Here is a 21,949-nt window from a genome sequence, read left to right on the forward strand (position 1 = left end):
AGCAGCTTTTCTCCTAAACCAAGGGAAGAACGAGTAGCAAACCAGGCGGCGTTTACCAGCAGTGCAGAATGCCTCTAATAAGAATCTGTCAGTCCACATCCTATTTTCTCCCACACCTTTGTGTCACACCACTGCTGATTAAGGCGTCACTTCACACGATATGGAGAGATTGTAAATTGGGAACGTGATAATTCCACAGGTATCCACCTGCCCTCCCGCATAACAAAGGACTGGCTTGATTTTTTTCTGCAGGTAGCAAGTAAGTTCTGGAAAAACCCAAACTGCTCGTGAGGACCACCAGCCAGATTATCATTCTGAACAAAATCATTTAATATTATGATTATTATAATATTATGGTATTATCTATAAAATATATAATCCATTATTATAGATTACTTTTCTTACTGAAATTCAGGCTTGCACAGATTAAGTTCTAAAAACAAAACCCAAGGGATTTGGTAAACAAGCCTACTGAAACTTTCAGACTTCCTTTTTCTATTCTAATGCAAGAGCAATCGTCTTCTAATCCCAGAGCTTTACCCCCAGCACTCCCCCCTCACCCCCCCAAGGAAATGTAAACAGCATTTTATTTTAGAATTGGGACATCATTTATACTTTAGGCATGATTAGCCAAAGACATTTCTATAAACTCATGTATGGCATACAAAATGGGCCTGGTGCTGTTTATACAGAAGGTGCATTCTCTACCACAGCCTCCTTCCTGATAGAAGAATGAATAAACAACCATTTTTTATCCTGTATATTATATTCAAGACATTTATGTATTACAGTCCAGTCCGTGTTAAAAACATGCCCACCATGTGCAAACCTTGGCAGTCCAACAAGAACGTAAAATACTCTTCAGAAAAAGCAAATCGTGCAAAGCTCTGGTTTTGCGTCAAATCTCTGAGATACGCCCATGCGGGACAGCGATTTCTGAAGTGGAAGTGGAAGAAGTTGGCTTCTTCCCTGTTCCTGTAAAGCGTTCTTCTGATTCCAAGTGAATTACTGCTAATTACTACTATGAAGAACACAAATAGGCAGATCTCTCTGCCTGTGTTTACGGAAAGCTCACTGCACTAACCCAAATGACAAATGAAAGTTTTCCACAATATTTTAGAAAGATAATCGTGCCATCTGGGAAGCTATGTCACAGCTGTATAAGAGTGAGCAGGCCCCAAGATGTGTAATAACTCCTTCTGTGCTGAATTAATTTCAGCTAATATATAAATTTTGTTTGTTGGTTGTTTTTTGGTTTTGGTGTTTTTTTTTTTTAAATTTTAGAACATTCTGGCACTTGTAGTATTTTAACACGGCCGTCTGAATATGCATCAAAAGAGTTCTCTCAAACAGGAGAATACCACCATCATTTATATAAGCCCAGAAGTCCGTACGTGCATTTGCACTTGCTTTTTGGTGAACCAAGGAAAAGAATCTAGTGGGCAACGTAGCTGCCAAAAGAAATACAGCAGAGAAAGGTCTCCTCAACAAGGTAGTCAAGTTCCCTGCAACTCCATAGTTTGTTTTTGGGTTTTTTGAGATATTATACAGATGTCCTCCTGGTGTAATATGTATCTCTTCACAAGATCATTACCAGGGAACTACAAATAAAAACTCCTTTAGTCAGTACCAGTTTCTTTATTCCTGCAGCCTGTGCTCTTGCTTCTGTCCTTTATAAAAAGGGGATAAGAAAAGAACTTAAGAATATACAATATTTCCCAAAGTATGTGGACCATTATGCAGGGACAACGATATTATAAAGTTAAATACACAATTCCTCATTGATACTGCATTTGGATAGACCTTAATAAAAACACAGCCAGAACATCCACACGTTTCCAAGTTTATCCAAGCGTACAGTAGTTACCGGGGCCCCAAGTGGATTCAGCACTGAGCTTACTTTTACTTTTTTCTTCCTCCTTTGGCAAATTCCCCTACTTTAATATCTTTATCATTGACTACAACTATCACCTCACCTCAAAATCCACCTTTTAACGCCCGTACGCCTGCTCATTCTGCCCTATCACCAGAGGACAACCAGCCTCCTCTCAGAGCCATTGTTAGGGTCCAAACACCTGAACATCTCTAAGTGGACATTAATAGCTCCAACTACAACCAATGGTACTTTCTTCCCATTTCCAAATAGGAGTAGATATCCTCCAAAGTTAAAACTACTAAAAAAAAGAAATATGAAGAGATATTGGAAGATATAGACCTTGTATGGACTTCACTCCCTGCATCTAAAAGTCAGCTCCAAAAATAGTAAATGTGGTCAGAGAAAGAAAGTTTATCCAATTTTACTGCTTGATCAACCAAAAACCTGGCACCGTATTGAAAGTGAACCTCATGGAGCCAATGTTTTTCATCTGAAAAAAAAAAAAACCAGACCATTTTGATTCATCTAATTCTCCAGAGAGATACCTTCAAAATCAGGAAGGGCTCCAAGGCAGAGCCAAGAGTACAGTATGCATACAGCTATCTTTAGATACCTCTGAGCAAATTCAGACGCTCACAACACTATCATAAACGTTAGAGCGACCAGAACCACCACTCTCTGAAAGCTGTACGACAGACTGTAGCAGCAGATTTGTTTTTACGAAAAGAAAGATACAAAGATTATTGAAGTTAATTACTTTTCCACTTACACAGACAGTTTCAGCTTATGTTCTAGAAATGAACGTTCTTCGCAAGCCATATTAATCTAAAATTCTCGTAACAGATTATAAGCCGCAATTTACTTCTGAAAGATTCCAAGCATTAGGACAAGATTAAGTAGTGAACATTATCCCCAGACAAAGGCAAGGTATAGAGAGCAACACCAACTTCAAAAAGGCTTTTGCAAAAATCACTGTGGAGCCATAAATACTGCTTTTGGCACAACCTGCACCTGGGTTTTCTCCCACAGAAAATATGTAGAGAAGATCTCTCTGTCTGTGGCACTGGAGAAGCTTAAATCTAAATAGGCCAACCTTAAAATAAATGAATAAATATATATTAAAAACATCTTTCTACCGGAGTGCAAAATCAAGGAATCACATCTAAGCAGGCACACTCAGCTATTCAGAACTTGGAAGAAAGGGTGAAAATGCCAAAAGGGACCTTCTCCCAAGGGCTGGGCTCACCTTCATTATTTCCTACTGAAATAGAGGGAAAGCCCAATATGTTAAATACTTTGTCCAGAAAGAAATAGTGTTATGCTCTGTTAGAAGCTACAATGCACTAAAAAGTCCAATGGTCCACGGATACGATCAGCAGCATTCTGTGTAGGAGCCCGTAAGAAACTGGGGACACCATGGGATGAACAGTATAAAATACTATAAAGAACTTAATAAAAACTCAGTGTAAATGCTAAGACAAACCCACAGCAGCTGGGATGAATCAGCACATGACAACAGTTTAATACATACGAGAGTAGGAGGATTACATGTCACACTGGGACTGTGAAATTTCCATACTGGGACCTTTAAACTTCCCTTTCAACAGCTGCAGCTCATATCGCAACGCTCATTTTAATCCATTATTCTCCACGCTGTGCAATGTAGAGACACAACAAAGTACCAGAGCTACACTTCCAAGAGAGAACTTTATAAATCTCAAACCATTTGGTCCCAGTGGGCCAAGTCATAGGAGCACGGCGATACCTGGAGCCAGCCTTGCACCACCCTCCCACGACCACCCATGGAAAAAAACTCTGGATTTTGAGGGAAATGCTGAAAGGGAACACTGGACAGAGGCAGTGGAGCAGCAGCCCTTCACATCTCTTTAGTTACGCTGAGTAACTCGTCAGCGTAATGAGACATCACGAGCATTCAGACAGACTGTATTTGCTTCTCTGCTCGTTCTTCCTCTTCATATCCAGATCTGGGGCCAAGCTACTGCTCATGGGTTTAGTTTCACAGCAGGCTTTTTCAACACCGGGCTCTAAACAGGAATAATCAGAATTTGATGTGCACTCATGAAATCAAAATGGGAAGACCCGTTCTCCCTGGTGCACGCCTGCTTTTTTTGACAAGCACTCAGACTTCTGGCAAGAGCCGCCTTGACCAGCAATAATATCTCTGCTCATCAACCCTGGGCTCCCACGCTGGGTGCAGCCATGTCACAGCTCCTGACCCATGCAGCGGCGATGGGAGGTCAATCACAGCAAGATCGGTGACCTGACACGCTGCCCAGACTTCAGCCTTACCGTTTTTTATTTTAGGGCACTTTTTTTCTCCACTCCTTAAAACAGGTGCATTAAAATGTGTGTTGAGCTGTCACAGCAGCAGAATAAAGAAATGCAAGGGTTGAGAGATATCAAACGCAGCTGGGAGAGAAGGGCTTGGGTGAACCTTGCAGGAACCTGCTGAAAACAGCCAGAGCCTGCACAGGAGAAATACCCCAAAATGACTGGTCTATAGAAAATATGTAATTGAAGTCTAGCGTTTTGCATAAATACACTGTAACTGAAATACAGCTGCAGAGGCAAGATTTCCAACTTTTTTGGGCTTTGCAAATCCTTCAAAGTTATTTCAACATTTATTTGTGTATGTATAATACTTTAACAGAGGAAAAAAACCCTCTAATTCATGCAGAACAAGTAGGTAGATAATGTTTCTTATCTAGTCAGTAGGAATGTTTAGTGCCTTTTTTATAAAAACATGCTCAGAACATCCTACAGAAAGGACCAATTAACCGCAGATTTGTGCATTTGTTCTGAGCAGTAGCATTAATAATTTGAAAACGCGGTGGTATGCACAGAGCTGAATTCATACTGATAATTGCTTCGGTGCAATTTACGTCAGAAGGAATACGGTATACCGGCAGATAATAATACAGTAAATTAAAAATAGAATTTGCATAAAATTAACGTACCATTAAACTTGGCAATATCGATAAAAGTACATCGTGAAGGTCAGCAGCCAAGAGCTAAAATCCCTAGATACGCACCGCCATACTGACACATGAAGAGTAATCTAAAGACCCCAGTACAGAAGTTTCAGAGCAAAGACAAGCAAGAGGTCAGAGAGAGACCAGAAGTCAGACTCGGGCCTGGTGTAATTCCATTAACTTCAGGGAAATTGCATCAGGCTCCACCAGAGATGCTGAATCTGGCACTCGTTCTGTGAAACGTACTCTGAATAAATACGCAGCATTTACAGCTTCTTGCTGGTTCGCTCAGGTTGCCTTGGTTTTACCGAGTTGTTACAAAAGTCACCGTTATTTGGATGTGGAAACATTAGAAAATTATAATACCGATTTAAGATAAAGCATGTTTATTCATTAATCAAAAATGCAGCCAAGTATTTCCTACAATCTAAAACATACGCTTATTCCTCTATTTTGCCATCATTGAGGTTTTTAAAAATATGCAAGTGTGCTGAAACACCACCCAAAAAGGAAAATAAGACCACCTAATATTTCTCCCTACAGGGCTTTTAAATCACAATGGCTCCAGGAGAAACGGTGAGCTTCCAACCAAGGCTGGAGCCCACGTCCACAAAGTGGGGGTGCTCAGGATTTTATACTAAAAAGATAGTGAATATTCTGACTTTCATTTATAACACTTCCATCAATGTATTTCATTCTATACCTGAACACCCCTGTAGAAAGCCTGATGTGATGACTAGGATAAGACTAAAAACAACCTTTAGAATATATCTGGAATTCAGACTATCACAAAAAGGAAAGTCCCAAAAATAATTGGGAAGGTTTCTTTTATATAGCTTTGCAAAGATCTGGGTGAAGTTTTATACTATCCTTCCCCTAAAGGAGGATACTTCAACTTAGAAGAATAAAGTTCAAATTCACAATTCCTTATGACAGAAGCTACCGTTAGAAATACCGAATGCTTTCCAAGTGATTCTCAGCGTACACAGTTTCCTCATAAATTATGAGGTGACAAATGGGAATTTTTTTTACCCTATTCTTTCAAAACACTGCAGAAGCAAGTGAGACTAGTAGAAGACAACTAAACAAACTGAATTATTACACATTACGGTTTTCAAGCACGTGTTCAAATAGCACTGAAAGTACCACGCACCTCAGTTTCCCACGTCTCCCGGTTCCAGCTGCCTGGATATTAGGTCCAGGAGCTGGAAGAGAGGCTGCACTCTACCAATTAGAGAAGTAATAAAATGTGTTTTGCTCAAAGAAGCGTAGGTATAACGCTAAAGCCCCCACACGAGTCCGTTTTGGGACCAGTTTCTGGGAAAACGGTGCAACATTTTCTAGCTGACAGATGTTGCACCTGGGAATACCCTGGCATCTTATGGAGTTTTCCATCCCACTGCGGTTGATTCAGCATGCTGCTAAATTCTAACAGGAACTTCTTCCATTTTCTATATTTCTGACATGCAAAATGTGAACAAAGGCAACCACATCCAATACATTATATTTAATAATTACAGAGACTGAGAGGGCTTTTTTTTTTTTCTTTTACAGTAACAGAGGAGTGTACAATGATTCACAGGCAGCTTCACATGCAACCCCTTCACCTCCAGGGATGGTGACGGCCTACGCCCGCTGCCATTTGGCCACCAATATTACCACCGTAAATCAGAAATCCTCGCTGCTAATCCGTGCTATGAAATCCCTTCAGGATCGTGGAACAAGGCAGCTTCTTGCCACAGAAAGAGCATTTGCTATTCTTCATAAATATTGTAAGGGCTAGATCTGAACATCAAGAATATTTCAAAGATCAATTAACACAGCTGCAGCTGAAGCTATGCATTCTGCCTTCCCACGGAGGAGTCTGACTCGCGTTGTCGCGGACAAATCAGACCCGATAGAGAACAGAGTCATTAGAAACAAGAAACTGGGTGAAAGCTTCCGAGCACTGCAGAGTATATTTAACAGGCACCACCAAAACATCGAAATAAATGAAAATGAAGCATTTAAACAATGCAGTCCTCTTCCATGAGGCACGATGACAGCTCCCTAGGATAGAGAATCACAGTGCTGGAACATCAGCGATTTTAAAGAAATTACTGGCATGCTGTGTTTGGTTTACTGTCTCCCACCTTACATTTTACAAACTGTATCAAAGCACATAGTATAACGGCTCCAATTTCTTTCACAGCAGCTACACCATGTGAGAAAAATTGACAGATTAAATAGAATGTAACTGCCAAAGCAACTGTGAACTACGGCTGCCCAAGAGAAGAAAATGATGTTCCTGAATATCATGTCAAGAAGCGCTTTTGTGATCAAATGCAACAAGAGTCCATTTCATTATAATACCCTTAAAAAAAAAAGGCAAACGACTCTTCCTTCACCTCCTTCCATAGGCACAAAACATAACGACAGCTCGTGTAACCCTCCCATCTTCTCATCTGAAGAGGCTGAGTAGAAATGCCATATACAGAACCACACGTATTGAATATTTTTTGGCTATGTGCGCTTTTATTTTGATGAATTCAAGCCTGACCTGTTTCAAGGGGGGGGGGGGGGTGGAGAAAAAAATCTGGTCCTAACAGAAACTGATGATGCTGCGTTAAATGAACCCCCCGTTGCTTCACTGAAGAGACGAGCACTAATCTAGCCAAAACACTGGAAGTTCACTACTTTATCAACGCTGATATGCACATGCCTAAGTGCCAGTGACATATGCATACATGCGTTATTTATCTTGCTCTGCATTCATTAAATGGACAAATTGATATCTCAAACATTTTAAACTCATGCTATCTTCTCCGAGTATTACAGGCTCAGCGGAACGGGCCAGCACTGCTTCAGAGGCCAGATGTGTTGTTATCCTTGTTGGATAGACAAGAAATTAAGAGATAAAGGCATTTTATGATATTGTTTATGAAACAAATACCAGATGATACCCCACACCAGGGCACCCCCCAACAGGGTCACTGTCCTGCGTTATACTGAAGATAAAAAAGCCAGCCCTTTTTTATGTTAAGAGTTCATAATTTAGCTATTGGGATAAAACTTGCCATACTCCATTTCTAGGCTACATTCCTGTTAAATCTACCAGTGAATGTGCTTTCTTTAACCCTTACTTTATAAAAGAAAAACAGTAAATAAATCAGTCGACTTTGGCAGCTCTGAGAGAGGCGGGCAAGAAAAAGCTGTAAAGTTCTCCAGAGATGGGTGCGATGAGCCCAGCTCCAGAGCCATTCGACAAGCCTGGCTGGGCAACACAGCTATTCTCTGGCATGCCACTCTAAACAATGAAATACCCCATTTTTCCTATGAACCATCTGCATTTCTACAACTACAAACTGAGCCCAAGCATAGTCTTAGTGACTTATATATTTCCAGGTGGATTACAGTCCTTCATTAGAATCATAGAATCATTAAGGTTGGAAAAGACCCTTAAGATCAAAGTAACCTTAAGAGCAAAGTAAAATGCCAAAGAGCCAAACCACAGCATCTTTACGGGGAAGCAGATGCTCCAAATCCCTCTATGATTTGGCATTTAGTTGACTTTTACTAGACTGGATGGTTTCACTCCTGTCTGCAAACTTCAGCCAGCCAAGGTAGCAGCCAACCTCATCTTCAGATCAGATGTTCCCCTCCCCACACTGCCTCCTGTATTGCTCGATGTGCTCTATACCCACGTGAGAGGATCTGAATGTCAAACTGAAATGTAAACATTAATCCAACAACTGACTCTCAAGGTTCTCTGTTTTGCCAGGATTTCTCAGATTACTTCTAACTAATGAGATTTATTCCATGTAAATAAGAGACAATTGGCCAGGTTAAGCAAAACAGCATTAAGAGGTTAACCAGCATGTTAAAAATGCACAACAACTAGCAGAATGTTGAAATACTTGAATAATATATTAAATGGGGAACACTAGTCAGTACAAACCAAATACTGAAAATAACATTAAGCAGTTGCGTTTAGATGAGAAGAGCAAGAGTATGTCAAATCAAAACAGACAATTCATTATCAACAAAACCCTCTGTATCTCCACCTTCAAGCAGCTCATAACTCCTTCAAGCTACAACAGGGTGTGTTGGGAAGAGTGTGAAAGCTAGGAGAAATTCTTTGCTTTCACCAATTCCAGTCAGACTAAGGTTGTTATAAGGGAGGCCGCTTCTTGTTTTCACTCTTAAAATTCAGTGTCTTCTCCTGTCTTCAGTTCTCACCGTTCTGCATCCCTTCACTTCAAACCCTTATGTCGGAAGGTGGCCACCCTGCCATCATGGCAGTACCACCGAGTCCCCAGTCCCAAGGGCAGGGAGACAATTCAGCAACTCCAGTTGCCTGGATGGTGTTTTAAGAAGCCCTTTAAGACCATCTTTAAGAAGACAGTAGCAATTACACAACATCGCTGTGGGTATTACCAGTTCAACCTGAAACTGCCTCATTTCTAGTTTGTTATCCACAACCAAAGTGATTTACAAAAAGGATTATTAAGTGTACCTGCATATATGTTAAATCAAGTAAAGTCAACTGTAAAGCATTCAAATTGTCTGTGCACTAGTTAATGATTTCTGAAAGCCCTATTAAATGAGTGCTGGAATCTATTTGCCATCGTTTCTGCTGCTTTCAGCTACTCTGCTAACCAACCAGCAAATGAAATGGAAGACCAACCAGTATGCACTGGGCCCAGCACTCCCTCCAACAGCACTGCTACTCAGGCTGCAGCTCGACAGGTGTTCTATGAATTTAAGGACTAAAGTAACAGCTGTACACTTGTACTTGCCTTGGTACAAATTTTCTGTTTCAAAACACAAATAATTATAGACTGGGGGAGGAAGAAAGAAGGTAGAATAAGAGCATGATGAATATTACAAAAAAAAATACCAGGAAAGCAATTATTTCTAACCAAAGTATTTTGGATTAGTCCAAAACATTTTTAAGTGTTAGAAGTATCTGATGGAAGCTAAAGTTCAAGTATTCTATTTACTCAGCCGGTCTGCACAGTAGGATAATGTACCGTGGACTTCTGTGCATAGGTACGCTGTGATCCCTGCCCTCACTAGAGGCATGGGTACCCTCCTGAATTCCTCCCCATAATCGATCTTCCAGCAGCAGGTAGTCCAGGCAAGCGGCCCATTTTATACGAGGGAAATGATTTAGGGTAACAGTGATCAATGATCGAAAACTGCGACCCAGGGATACAAAGCTACAGTTCATAAAATACCATCATAGATTATCAGACTCAAAGTACTTCCGTTGCAGTTGTTGACCTTCGAGTTTTGTTTTTTTTTTCCTTAAGCCCTTTACATTTGTACTGAAAATACCATGGTGTTGAATGCCGGCCTGCAGCTGCATTTAGAGAGCTTTACTCCTGCATGGCTTTGGTGCGAGTTAGGTGGTGAGATTTCTCCTATTACACACAGATACTTGGTTTAGAGTCAATAAGACTGTTTTTAAAATCTCCAGAGCAAGCTCATTTCAAGACTAGCATATGCATACGTAAAGCATACTTCATTCACACTGGCTGTGTTTTATTTTCCCTTTGAATAAGTACTGGAATATGTAAACGCTCTGAAGATATGCTGCTGTTCAGCAAAGCGAGGCCAGTGACTGTTACCGATACCGGTGTCAGGAGAAAGACAAGAGGAAAGGAAAGTGTTAGGTAGGTCTTGCTAGCCATTACTCTGAAAAATAAGACAATAAAAACAAGAGTACGACAAGAAAATTCAGCTAGTGTTTGGTTTCTGGGGCAATGCAGTAAGCAAGTGGTCAACGCTGGCTCTTCCTTTGAGATAAATGTCCACATAAAAGCATTTAAATCATAGAGGGCATTACTCACAGTAATACTGTATGATGGACGTTTTGCGTTAGGCCAGAAATGAAGGTTATTTCTTTGCTGAACTAGCCTACTGAGAAGCATAAGAGCTTAAAAAAAAATAAGCTTATCACATCTACAACACTTCTAAGAAGATACATAAAATAAGACAAGATAAAACATATTTTAGGCTAAAAAGTTCATGTGTGCTCACCAGAAACCAAGATGACAGATGTGTCTCCAGCCAACCTCCTCTTCACCTAGAAATGTTTCAGAAATAAAACATACTTAAACACACCAGCGATTTTTCTTCCTGTCATTCCTTATTATTACAAAAAATAATCTAGGTTTTAGACCAAATGAACCAGCCCTAAGACTGACTTGTAGCTGACATGCCTATAAGAGCTTTGACAATCATTTTTCCACCTGGGCTCTGACGTCTCGCCAGGCAGGTCACAGCCCTGAGGTGGAGGGGGGCAGTTCCTGCGGCTCAGTTCTGGAATTTCTGCGGCTCAGGAAGGACGTACAATCACAGTCTCATCGCTATCTATACGCAGCGTAACTAAGCAGAAATATAATTCGATCACACATCCCAGGTTATCCCAAAGGCACACCTTCAGTTTTCACCCTTTCGTATCCATGCATGAGCAACACGAGCCTCTTCTGCCGCTATTAAGGTTCCTGAAATTTCATCAGATGCCGGTATAACAGATAGGTTGTAAAAACAAGCATTAAGTTGTTTCACGGTATAGCTATCAGTACAAGATACTGAATGTTTTGTGCCCTCCTGCCACAGAACGCCATCGGGGCGATGGCAGAGTACCGCCTGCATCCGACCCCGCAGCATCCCCGTGCTCCTTCGGGTCCTTGCTGGACCACGGGCCAGCCCTGGTTCTGCTCGGCCTCTGTTACTGGCCCCTTTGCTGTCATAACCCTAAAATAGCCTTTACATTTGCTGTTTTACCAGGCAAATGCCCTAAATAAGTGGGGAACATTCCTTAGAGAAAGGAGAGCTCTGGGCATGTCTAAATATGGTCTTTACTCAAAACCGAACTCCAAACACAAACCCTCTCAAGCAGTACTCCGTTACAGATTTCTATGCAGTATACTTCGAGATGTCATACGACATCATTTTATGGGTCAGATCATGCAACGTGCCTGGCTTCGCCATCTCGTTTTTCCTAATTGCTAGGGCCACCCGTGCAAGATTTAAATTATGCTGTAATATGAAGCAATAAGCAGCTATTTCCACCCCTTGTCCCATCTTCCTTTTCAATTAAATAACAGAGTTAAACTATTTCATGCAAGTTAAGCTATATCCACTATTCCCAAACAACAACAAAGTAGCCCGGTGGAACCTCGGACAGCTTCCTCTTCCAGGACAGAGGATGCTCGGTGCCACCGACGTTGCTGTGAAGCGCTTTGTTTCTTTCTGATCCATGGCTACACACGCAATAGGTAAGGAAGCATTTATAAGTGAACGCGGTGGTCAGCGGCTCCTCAAATGAGGCCTCCAAGCCAATATAAACAAATGCTATGACCTTTCCCTGATTATACACTCCAGAGACAAAATAAAAAGATAAAGATGGGGATATTGTTGTTCCTTGGCTCATCCTTCTGCCTAACTGCCTGCAGTTTACAGTCTTATGAATGCTTCTAAAATCAATAGAGTTGTCCTGGCTTGTACCAACAGAGATACTGCTCCTTGTACTGCTCCACTCACTATGGAAACACCTGTTCTGCCCTGGGGTCTGGTTCATTTCTTACAGCCCTCCAGCAGGAACGGATTTTACACTAACAATCCCTTAAGGTGATTTCATTCTCAAGGTTTTGTGTCCCACGTCATGAATTCACTTAAACACTCAGTTGCAGCGTTCTGAGCAGATGCTTGCAGCTAATCCGGCCCTTCAGTGGTACCCTGAGCCTGATGCATCCTGCAGCCTTCACTTCTAGCTAGCAGGAGCGACAGAAGTTTGCTAAATAAACCTGAAACGCTGCCACAGGAGAGCACGTTTATAACATGCAGCTAAGTTTCTGCTCTCAGCTACGCAGAGCGCCTCAAACTTTATCAGGCTAACATAGAGGAAGAAGGTGTTTTGCCTATGCAGCCAGTCCTAAGGAATGATTATGGAACTAAGCTATTCATCCAGAATTAGTTAAATCAGTGTCTTTACCCAGAAAGATGCTCCACCAATTTTAACTTCAACTTAGGCACTGAATTAGGGACCAGAAAAACTAAGTGGCTTTCTGAAATAATGAGAAATAATGAGGTCATTGTTCTTCATTAACAGAAAAAAAACCTAACTGGGTTCACAAGAAAAACCTCACTGTGTCAAATCCAGCTCCTCCTTTCTCATATACACTTTTAAAAAAAAAAAAAACCACACTCACATAAGGAAGCGAACATTATAACTAACAGCCAAAAGCACACAGGACACAAATAGTACAAGCTCAGTGATGCACAGGAGGCATAAGAAAAAGTCATAAATAGGAGAGGATGAACTTCTATATAAGCATCTTCAGAACCCAAAGAGCAAACCAGAAAAATTTAACCTAGAAAAGTTTTGATGCATCAAGTTGCAAATTGCCAGAGTTACGTGCTTTGTTCTGCAAATGAAGGGGGAAGTTCTCATCTGGACAAAACTCACTTTTCGGAACCAGATTTCTTCCGCATATTGGGGGAACCAAGCACCTCTTTTGGGGTTGTGACTGCAAGAACCGGAAGAACAGAAGAAAAAGTTTATGTATGCATTTCGCAAGGCATTTGTGGAATCAGGGTGGTTACGACTTTGTCCAGCGTCCTCCAGGCTCTCCATCTTGCTGTACTGGAAGGTACTTAGTCCCAGCAAGAGAAGGGAAGCCATTTAGGGGATGGTACAATGAGTACTGCTCAAGGCAGATAATCAAATTCCTACAGGATCAGAAAGAATAAGACATAGGTGAAGCTGTTAAAACACAGCCATCAACAAAAAGGTCAGGGCCTCTGGCAACAAAGGAAAAAAATTACTCCCGTAGTCTTCAAACAGATTTATTCACGATATAAAGCAGGGCCATTTACAGCTCAGCAAAATTTTAAAACTGGTAGTAAAGCACATTACAAGCTTTCTTAATTCAATTTTCTCTGGCATTTATTGTGGTTAATAAAATACCTAAATGTCATCGAGATTTATAAAAATGAGTGTATAGGTTAATAAATGCATAAACTGGATTATTCACGAAAACAGCTTACAGAGAGCCTAGCATCCTAAATTGATACAGATTTTGGTTTTGCTCCCTGTCAGAGGGGTAATTAGTGCTTATTTACAAAGCTTTTACTTTACAGCACTAAAAATGTACCTGCTTACTTCCACTACTTTCAGAGTCCACGTTACCTTAACTATGAACTTTTATTCACCTAGATAAAGGAACGAAGGCTCCTCAAAATATCCTTCGCAGCCGATTCTTTTGGGAGTACCACCTCCTGCTCACCAAAATAGAGGGACCATAAATACAGGACAAAGATGTGCCAAGCCTCGAGAGGTAATAAATAGATGCTTATTAGGGGAAAAGGTCTTTGTTTTGAATTTAAGAAAAAAATTTAAGAAAGCGAAACACGTTTAAGGGTGGTGGAACAGAAAGGGAAGCACTGATGGGAGCGACAGACATCTTCGCTTCCACGTTACTACCAAGCATTTATAGCACGCTACTAAGGATTTCTTGTGAAACAGGCACAAAAATTAAACTGCTTGTTGGCTTGTTCCAGCCATGTCAAGGCCAATAAACTACGTTGGATAGTTCAGTGTTTAGCCTGTGTGTGTGTACACCCACCCAAAAACCTGGCTTATTTCTTGTTTTGTCACCTCTTAAATGGAAATAAGGCAAACACACTACATTACAAACGTCCTGCGCTATTCAGGCAAAACTGCACTGGAAAATTCTGTGTATTCCAAGGATATAGAGAAAAAGCTACAAACCTACATGTACTATGCACATCCCAGAAAGGATTTTTATCCTAACTGCCCCATTTTCTAACTCAAAGACAAACCCTCCTGAGAAATTTCTGCCAGACATTTAGGCTTTGGGTTTTTTCCTTCTTTTCATCCTGAGGATTTTAAGTCCAGCCTTTTCATTTCTGTTTTCAGATCTCCATCTTACCCCAATTAAGAACTTTCTCAAAATAAACTTTAATGTTCTTTAATAATATCTACGCTAATGATGATGTTTGGGAATGGTCTTTTTTTTTTTAACAAGTACTCGAACATTTAGCATAACCAAAGCTTTTATATGTAATTAGTGCTCTGAGCTGAATTCTGGTACAATACCATTTATATCCAAATTATTTTTAATAAACATTTGGATGCACCAGACTACAGGACTGCAGGTTTAGAAGAAAATATATTAATATTTTATTTTAAAACCATGTAAAATGCATTTCTGTAACTAAAAAACAAAAATATAAAGCAATTACCAAGATAATTGACTAAAGAGTATTTTCTAACTTATGAAGCACTACACAAAGGTTCTCGTTGGTTAGTGCAAAACTGTAGGAGTGATTACGAACACAAATAGACCTATTTTCAGGAAAAGAACAAAGACCAGGGATGTCTATATACAAACAACATAAAACACGCTGCTAAGTTACGGGACCATGCTGAGCCTTTTAAGCACTGAAAGGACAAACATTTTCGAATGCACTCGTCCTTTGTAAAAGGTATTTAATATAATATAAAAGCATCACATTTCCCAGAAAGCTTTTCTATATATAAAAAGAGGACCTCTTTTTAGACAAATGCTTCCTGAGCCTTCACAAATACAGTAAGTTATGAAAATTCTTCACAACACTGTTCTTGTTCCAGAAGCTGCCACTTTTAAATTGACAATTCTGCATTACAGAAATAAAAAGCAGAAGTACTGTCCTCCCCCCTCCCCTTTTTTTCTAAATACCTTGCATTTTCCCTGAAACCTATCGGGGAATTACAGACGTTTCCAGGCATTAGTGTTAAAAGACATTAGCAAAGACATTTCAGTCCCTTAATGCCACAAGTTTTAGCAGACATCAAGCTCTCCAAAGCCAACATAAAACTCAAAAAGGCTACAAGGGTCCTATTTTAACATCAAAACCAAAGCAAACAGTAAAAATACTCCTGTTGAAAGTTGATTGTTTTGGGAAAGACCCTAGTCCATTAACACAGCCCAAAATTATCATTTTGAGGACATACAGTCCTGTGGAGCCCAGCACCATTTCCCAGTAGATAAGAAACACCTCAGACAAGAATTTTTTTAATGATGCAAAAAGTTGCAGTAAGGATTTTTCCAGTATTTAAGAAATCTTGACAACTATTCCAGGATATTTAAGTGTTTAATCAATGTGAAATTACATTTATTTAATTCATAAGATCGCTAGAGAATAAATACTGAAAAACATTTAGACCTTGGCTTTCCGTAAAACAAAGGATTAAAGTGACTTTTTAATACTTTTCAAAAATTACAAGTGTGTAATGACTGAAAGTAGTGATAAAAAAATCATATCAAGAACTTTAAAAACAGTTCAAATCAAGACTTACAATTGTTTTATAAAACCAACGGTAAAAATATGCAAATATATACTTGTCTTTTGTAATTTACACCTTTAGTGGTGCTACATTGTAAACACTTCATAATTTGCCATCCTATTAAGTACCTAAACAAAGGCATATGATACAAATCCCATTGCCATTTCCTTGACCTTGCTGGGGTTTGGAACAACCCCAAAATGACTTGTTTTCGCTAACTCTAAGTAACTTTAAGGAATACATCATTACTGGAAGAGGATTTAACCAAAGAGTGAAACGTCGAGCTATCAAAAAGGGAAAAAGATACCAAGTACCCAAACCTGGATTCTTTGCAGTTAGGTATCACTCTCCGAATGCTTCTATATCCTTGCAAAGCCAATAAACACCTACAGTTCATTAACTTTGTATCTTCTACATGAACTTTTTTATGCGTTACGGTTAGCCAATAGTCTGCCAAAGCAAGTGCCTGTAACTCAACTTGCACAATCCTTTGGAGAAAACTCATTAGAAACTGGTTATTAGCACCACCCTTTGCTATCTGGGCTCACTATTTCAGATCGCCATCTTTCGTACTGTGGCACAGTTCTTCAATGAGTTTGTGTCAAGCTAATTAAGGTCTGCCACCACCAGTCACAAACCAGTTACAATAAATGCAAAGCCTATTGCAAATTCCACCACTTAAATCCAGCAGATCTCAGTCCTGCAGGATTGTTGGCCCATTCGCTGGGATAAGCAGCACCTGACAACTTAAAAACCAGAAGTTTCCCATCTTACTAGAGTTTCATCAGGTTAAGAACAGGTCCTTCGTCATTTTCTATGCCATTTAATCTTGAAGTCATGCAGCTCCATGATACAGCATTGCTTTTCCTACTCAATCTGATGGTAAAAGCGTTCTGCAAAATCTATTTTATTATTACATTAACATCTGTTCAGGAGCGCACAAAGCTCCACTTCATTTAGAAACCTTGCAAGATACAGTACGTCTCTGCAGTGTCAAGTTTTCCCTTTCCAAGCTAAGGCAGAGATTGCTGTTACGGACAATTACCACACTTCCTACCACCACCAGCAGGATTTTTAAATTAGTATTATTATTTTTAGTAGCAGCCTCCGCCACTGTGCCACAGAGGCACGTGGGCGAGAGCCCCAGAGGTCACTCCTGGCCTTTACCGGCCCTTAAAATTTGTTGGGGTTGTGAGCTATACAAAAATCCCAATTTTTAGCTTTCCTGGTTTCCCTCCATCTCTATTCCCAATCTCCAATTAGTTTTAATTATAAAAAGTTTCTATCGTTAGCATTTTGTATCTTGTCTCTGGGTGTTCACCCTTCCCTTGAGGAACACATTGCTTTAGCAACGACTAGCAAGACAGTAACGTCGGGAGCTCTTCTGGAGTGAGTCTACCCAGAAAGTTTACAGATTTGTCAAAAAGAGCTAAGGTTTATTCAACGGCTTTTTCATAAAAAGAGAGACTGGAAACTCCACAAATTTTCTTGACAGTTTGAGCCTTTTAAGTGACAGCCTTTCTAAAAACAGTCAAGCAATAAAGTATGCACTGCAGCCTCCCTTTCTCCGCGTAGCATTTTGTCTCCAGACTGAATGACAAGAAACTAAACATTCCGCAAACGGAACTTTTTTTGCATGGCTTTCAAGAATAGGGGTGAGTCTTTAAGTAATCTGATTAACTCAGCCATAACACGGCTATCCCAATTAACTCCCTGTATTTCAAAGACAGGTTGTACATCTGATGTGTAGTACAGCTGCATACATAGAAGAAGATATATTTATCCTAAAAAAGCTTAGAAGACAGTTTCATGTCTTGACCCAAAGTCCATTTGACCCAGTGGAAAAATACCACCATTTTTGAATGAGGGTCTGAGAGATTATCTTAGAGCAAAGATTTTGAAACACTCTTAAGAAGCCTGAAGAGCCACTCCAGATCCAGTCACAAAAGCTTTATGCAGACAAAGTTCTCATTACAGTCAGCAGGGGTTTGCTTTCATAATGAATATTTGAGGCAACTGATTGGAGTGCTCAACTTCTGAGGTGGTTGATGCACAGGATACCACTGACTGTATGATTTCTCTGTAATGCGCCATAATACACAGCACTGATTTAGAAACAAGTAATTTTGACAGGGCTGAAAGGGTGCGGGTGGGTAAACCTACATCCAAAGTAGCTTGCTTAACTGTTCAGTGTTACTTGCCAAAGTTCAAATTGTTCATACTGAAATGATACCGCTCAAAGTTCCCCTCAAACAAGTGATCCAGCTGTTGTAACTCTTGGAAACCGTACGGTTGGGTCTGAATTCTTACCTTCTCATGCAAATAAACTTGGAATAAAAAATTTAAGGAGTTCTTGTCCTCTCAAAAACTAACTTAATTTGCAGGATGATAAAGACGCGAACTCTGCCACATACAGAGCATCAATAAAAGAAAGTTGAGTTACAATTTGTAACAACCAAATCCCATACTGAAAGTTCTTAACAGTTCATGTCATTCTCAGTGAATAACAACATCCATCTACTGATTTTAACGAGCTAAGAGCAAATTGCAACTGTCCGATAAAAGCGTTTCTAAAAACATGGCTGCGTACGTTCATATTTGGCCACATCAAGTTCTCAGCATATAAACCAGTTGCATAGAATGTCACTGCAATTAATTTTATTGGTTGCAATAAACCACTGAACTGTTTTAGGATGATTTGAGAAGCTGATTATGTTTGCACACAAACGCCCACCAAAGCTTTTAGGCACATGCACTTTACCAGTATGACTCCACGTAAATCCATTTACTCCTGTGGAGTTAGAGCAGCATAAAGAATCAGGATCAGACTCCAGAAGGTCTTAACATGTTTTAACACAACAGATCCCAGTCTGGACCTGTGGGGGATGCTCTGTGCATACCATCGCTCTCCCCTGAAACGCCGCGTGTTTCCAGCCCTGACACGCCCCGGAATTGGCCACCTCTCAATGCAAGCTTGACAAAGAGCTGGAGGAACTCCTCCATGGGGTACTGCAAGTGTTACAGGTTAGTTTCAGCTGTGCATGGAGGGGGAATTGGCACATGGAGGAGAGGACCCTGCCTTTTAAACCAAGCCTCTCCTGTGGGCACCGCAGCTGTGGTACCGTGCAGTCACAACTTTGCCCAGGTGGAGTGTACCTGCAGGTGAAATCTACTTATGGTAGGTAATAAAGCCAGAGATGAGATTTATTTTAAAAAAAAAATCATTCACAGTCTGCTCAACTAGCATAGAAAACAACTCACCTGCGTTAGGAACGACATTTGTACTACAGAGGATCGTGCTACAGCTCAGGAAGCCTAATGCTGAGGATCTCAAAACAGGCAGTAACCAATCTTTCAACAAGAAAGCAGGGAGCCTCTCCAAGAGCGCAAATTCCACCAGATCAGCGCTTAAAAGCAAGAAAATATGAATACAAGCCTTAAACAGCATCACTGCTACTAATGAAGATGCTGTTATTACACTGTACTGTTCTGTCTGCCTTGGTCTTTTATCATGCAAATATGTTAGAACTGGAATAAGTAGAATTTTTTCTACCTGCATTCTTTTTCTAATAAAAAAATTACTATTTGCATGGTACCAGAACAATCCGTTCAGCTTCCACAAGAAAAAACTGATCCATACAAGAGCAGCAAGACACAGAGCCAAATACCTCCCTACCTTCCGTTGCTCCATTGTGGAGTTTTCCAACTCTAGCTGTCAATCTCTGCTTTTGTGCATGGCTTGTTTGTGCGGGGAAGCCCTCTCTCCTTCCCCGACAGCTTCCTTCTCTCTCAAAAAAAGAGAGTCCTTCCAAGTCCATCCTTCTTTACCCAAGAGTTTCATAATAAACCAATTTTGCCACCAAAGCCAATGTGAAGTATTTCTGTCTCCTCTCCCCATTTCCTCCTCCTTCCCCATGCTCCAGTTGATAACCTGTTCTCCTACAGCTGCTTGTTGGGTCGTCTTGTCAACCAGATCACTGAAAACAGCATTTCTGTAATTACTTCTAGTTTAGTTTTACTTATTTAAATAGGTTGCTTCACTAGAAAGCTTGCATACCCTTGTTTCTCCCCCTTTTTTTCCCCGGAAACAGAAAATATTCCTAGTATATTCTTATATTTAAACAAGCACAGTAGATTAATTAATCTATTTAGTCTCTGGAGAGCTTGTAAGTTCTGTCTAGCAGGAAGTGGCAGTGAAATTTTCTACTTTTTCCATAATTAGGCATAATAATTAGCACAATAATGCCCTTGTTAACATTCCTAATTATATGCAACCAGTACATCAATACCTCCTAGAACGAAGCCGGTTACCTTTCCTGTCTCATCTGGGACGGTCTGCATCCCCACAGGCACAACAAGCCAGCATCCTGCTTGCTGAGCAAGGACAGACTGCGGGAGCCAGCCTGACATGCAAATCAAAAAGATCTTTACTCTAAAATAGCCCTATCATAATAGCTACTTACATAAAAAGTCATAAAATAGCTCCCAGCCAGGCAAAAAAAAAATAAAATGTTCAATAAACCCAATGCATCAAACACACCAGCAGGTTCCCCCAGTACTGAAGTTTTACCACTTGTTCTTTCGGACTAGTCCTACTCATTAATCAGCTCCAGCACTGGCTGGGGGTTTTGCCTTGGGTCTGACGACATGAACTCAGGGACCACTTACATTTTTACTGCATATTGCCATGTCACCAAGCTGTTCACATTGGCTCTGCTGGGAGGCTGCCTCATTCCAGGAATAGAAATTAATTAATCAGTATATTTTCCACCCCCGTGCCAGGAAAAACATCTCTGATTAAAATGGTGTACTGAAGGCTTTTTTGCAATCACTGACAACACAACCACTGATTAAGTGAAAACCTTGTGAGCACTTTTTTTATAGGTGTATTTATTTCATTCCTCTCAAGCTCCTTTGTTTCAATTAAAGGGTATATTCTAGACATACTATGACTATTACGTATTGAAAACACCTTTGTAAATCTAAGGCATCTCCTTTTTGAAAGGAGAGTGCTCCATATCTGATGGCAGTACTTCAACTCCCCAGTTTAGATTCTTAAAACTTCAGTCTAGTGAAAAGCTTGCCTTGGAGGCAAATACCACAACTTAGTGTCGTAGCTCCAAATACATCTACAACGTTGCTTCTGGGCAGGGAAGTGCTTCACAGGTCGCTATGCTGAGGAGTTGGTGCAGCCATAACTGAACCCCACCGAGACTGCAAACTCGGCAGTCTTTGCGTCTTGCTTGGACGGAGCTCCCAACTCTCAGAATATTTCTCCCCGATAAAGACACGTTTAAGTGAACAATGGTTGCTACTGTCTGCCTTCAAAAATACTGGCAGGAGAACCGCACGGAGACTTCACAAAGTTGAGATGGCAACTCATCCGACGAGTGGGTGACCCCGCGCCCTTCTGCTCCAAGGGCATTACTGTTACCACATTACAGAGGAATGTCCAATATCGAGTTGTTTGATTCCTTCCTACTGCCATGACCCAGAGGGGCCTCAAGAAATTAGAAGTTTACTGGCCTGGATCACATCCTACTGCCAGCCTGCAGCACTTGCTGCCACTGCAACGTGGTCACAGCACTCGCCTGAGAGCTGGAAAGCTTGCGTTTCCAGTTTGGTAACCCTTATATAAAATATTGGGATATTTTACCTGATATCTTAATGCATACGAAACAGTACATAGAGCTGAGAAGAGCGAGCTCCCAGGAAGAGGCCATAGCCTGCTTTAAAGGT

At 40.6% G+C, this 21,949-nt stretch overlaps 1 protein-coding gene across 3 annotated transcripts in view; it reads right to left on the reverse strand.

Annotated features, from left to right (window-relative positions):
- Positions 1 to 21,949, reverse strand: part of LOC142058457 (contactin-4) — a 353,801-nt gene that overhangs the window by 275,772 nt on the left and 56,080 nt on the right. For 2 of the 3 annotated variants that reach the window (XM_075095621.1, XM_075095619.1), the window contains exon 3: positions 10,894 to 10,939. The exons of the other annotated variant lie outside the window; for it this stretch is intronic. The gene's annotated coding sequence lies outside the window, so the exon portion shown is untranslated. The remainder of the gene's footprint in view (positions 1 to 10,893; positions 10,940 to 21,949) is intronic. 3 annotated transcript variants of the gene reach the window in all.

Source organism: Phalacrocorax aristotelis, chromosome 6 (assembly GCF_949628215.1).
Source record: "Phalacrocorax aristotelis chromosome 6, bGulAri2.1, whole genome shotgun sequence".
In the NCBI taxonomy this organism is placed as follows: domain Eukaryota; kingdom Metazoa; phylum Chordata; class Aves; order Suliformes; family Phalacrocoracidae; genus Phalacrocorax; species Phalacrocorax aristotelis.